Here is a 2373-nt window from a genome sequence, read left to right as displayed (position 1 = left end):
AATCTATTTTGAATATTTCCCACTTTCAGCTGCCTCTTAGAATCTGATTGCTTTTCTTTACTATTGTTTATTGTATTGGGGTACTTTTTATATGTGATTTATTATTAAAAACCTGCCATTAAAGAAAAGAAAGACAAACTAGATAAAAAACAAATGTTGCATTACTACTCTCCTCTCATACGTCCTTAGTTTAAATGGCTATTTAAATACAAGAGGAAATTTCTTCAAAAAGTTGACATGAAATATTTAGAGAAAATTCTCTCTGGTTTTGTGTAGGGAGTATATTCATTTGTACAACACTATCTTGCTCACGCATATTTGAACTTCATTGCAATATATGCTGTTTTGATACTGTATTTGATTTGCACTACAGTTCCTATTTAGAAGTAATAACTCAGTTAATATCTATTTTATTATTCCAGCTAATGAAATATGGAAAGAGGAGAAAACACTACTGTGTGGGTAGATTTTATACTTTTAGGACTCACAGATGATAAAAATCTCCAGTTGTTCCTTTTTGCAGCATTTCTGATGGTCTACACCACCACCGTGCTGGGCAACATTGGCATCATGGCCCTCATCAGGATCTCACCCCGTCTACAAACTCCCATGTACTTTCTGCTCAGTAACCTGTCTTTTGTAGACCTTTGTTATTCTACTGTCATTACCCCTAGAATGTTGGCCAACTTCTTGTTGGAAGGGAAGGTAATTTCATATGAAGAATGTGTATTGCAGATATTTTTCTTTCTCATATTCGTAAGTGTTGAAGGTCTACTTCTAGCCGTTATGGCCTTTGACCGCTACAATGCAATTTGCAGTCCATTACTCTACCAAGCTATAATGACGAAGAGACTCTGTAACTCTCTTGTTCTTGGGACATATGCAATCGGTCTTTTGAACTCCCTGGTAAACACATGCTGCTGCTCAAGTTAACTTTCTGTGGGCATCATAGGGTCTCCCACTTTTACTGTGATATCACCCCACTTCTGAAGCTGGCCTGCTCTAACACCTCCCTCAATGATGCATTGCTGATGTCTTTCTGTGCTCTCATAGGAGTGGGATCACTCTCTATAATTGTTGTTTCTTATCTTTATATAATCTCCAACATCCTCAAAATCCACTCCTCACAGGGAAAACGTAGAACATTTTCTACCTGTGCATCTCACTTTCTTTGTGTGAATTTGTTCTATGTGACTGGTCTTTTTATGTACCTTAGACCTAATTCCAGTTACTCCTTGTCTCAGGATCATGTGGCCTCAGTGATCTACACAGTGGTAATCCCTATGTTAAATCCCCTAATTTACAGTTTAAGGAACAAAGAGGTCAAAGAAGCACTTAAAATAGGAACAGCAAGAAATCTAAAATTATTATCTATAACGTAAGATGTAAAACATAATCAGACGGTACATTTTACATTAATTAGGCACTTCCTGAGTTTCCATGTTAAAATGGTATATTCTTAGATACGCTAACTTTTCTATCAATAATCTCATGGAATGGATAGTGGAGTCCCCCTCTACTTTTACTTGAAAAAGCTGTTTTCTTCAAAGTGCAGCTAACAATGGGCATTGTTCTGAAATACAGAGTTTAGTTTTTGTCTACCTTTCAAGAACACATTGTTGATAATTACCAAATTATTATGGCTTTACTACAGTTGCTGCATAGTTTGTCACAAAGGGCTCGATTATGATGGCGGTCGGACGAACGTCCGATAGCCTTCCTGTCTGGAACGAGACCGGTCGACAGGGAGTTGGCAGTCCTGCCAAACAGATTAGGATCTGACCCCCGTGGAGGCGGTTGGAAACATGACTCTCAGCATTGAGACTTGTTCTGGGGCCTGAGAAAGGGCTGCAGCACAAGCATCAATGCTAAGAGGCATGTTTCTGAACATACTGAACCGTGTGGCAAGCACCATGCGGAGCCTGCCACACAGTGCAGGGATGATGTTGGTGCCCCCCCGACCCCATATTGTAGGTCAAGAGGGAAAAGGGGCCAGCTAGGGGCCCCCAAAAGTCCTTCTCCGCCTGCCTTTTCATGGCGAGTTAACTGCCTAAGGCAAAGCCTGATCAGGCACCACCACTATTGGAGGGATTGCAGTCCCTCTGACAGTCCTGTCGGATCCACGGCCGTCAGTCTCTCTGCCTGCCCACCATCTGCCTGCAATCCTAATGTGGCAGGCTGACCTGCAGGGTCTGATGGTGATGGGACCACCACCAACGGCCTAATGGTGGCGGTCCCAACGCCATCATAATCGGGCCCAAAGTTTGGAAAATGTGTTGATTTGACAACAAATATTGTTTCTAGCTCAAATGAATGACATTTATACTGCCCAGAAATGTGCTGCATAATTTGTATTTTTACCACTTAAGGTAA

The 2373-nt window shown here is 41.1% G+C and overlaps 1 pseudogene; it reads left to right on the top strand.

Annotated features, from left to right (window-relative positions):
* Window positions 1–432: 432 nt before the first annotated feature.
* On the top strand, window positions 433–1382 carry LOC144761165 (olfactory receptor 5J3-like; annotated as a pseudogene).
* The last annotated feature ends 991 nt before the right edge of the window (window positions 1383–2373 follow it).

This window comes from Lissotriton helveticus, chromosome 1_1 (genome assembly GCF_964261635.1).
Source record: "Lissotriton helveticus chromosome 1_1, aLisHel1.1, whole genome shotgun sequence".
Classification (NCBI taxonomy): Eukaryota; Metazoa; Chordata; class Amphibia; order Caudata; family Salamandridae; genus Lissotriton; species Lissotriton helveticus.
The sequence above is the reverse complement of the archived record's forward strand: the minus strand, read 5'-3'. Positions and strand labels throughout refer to the sequence as shown.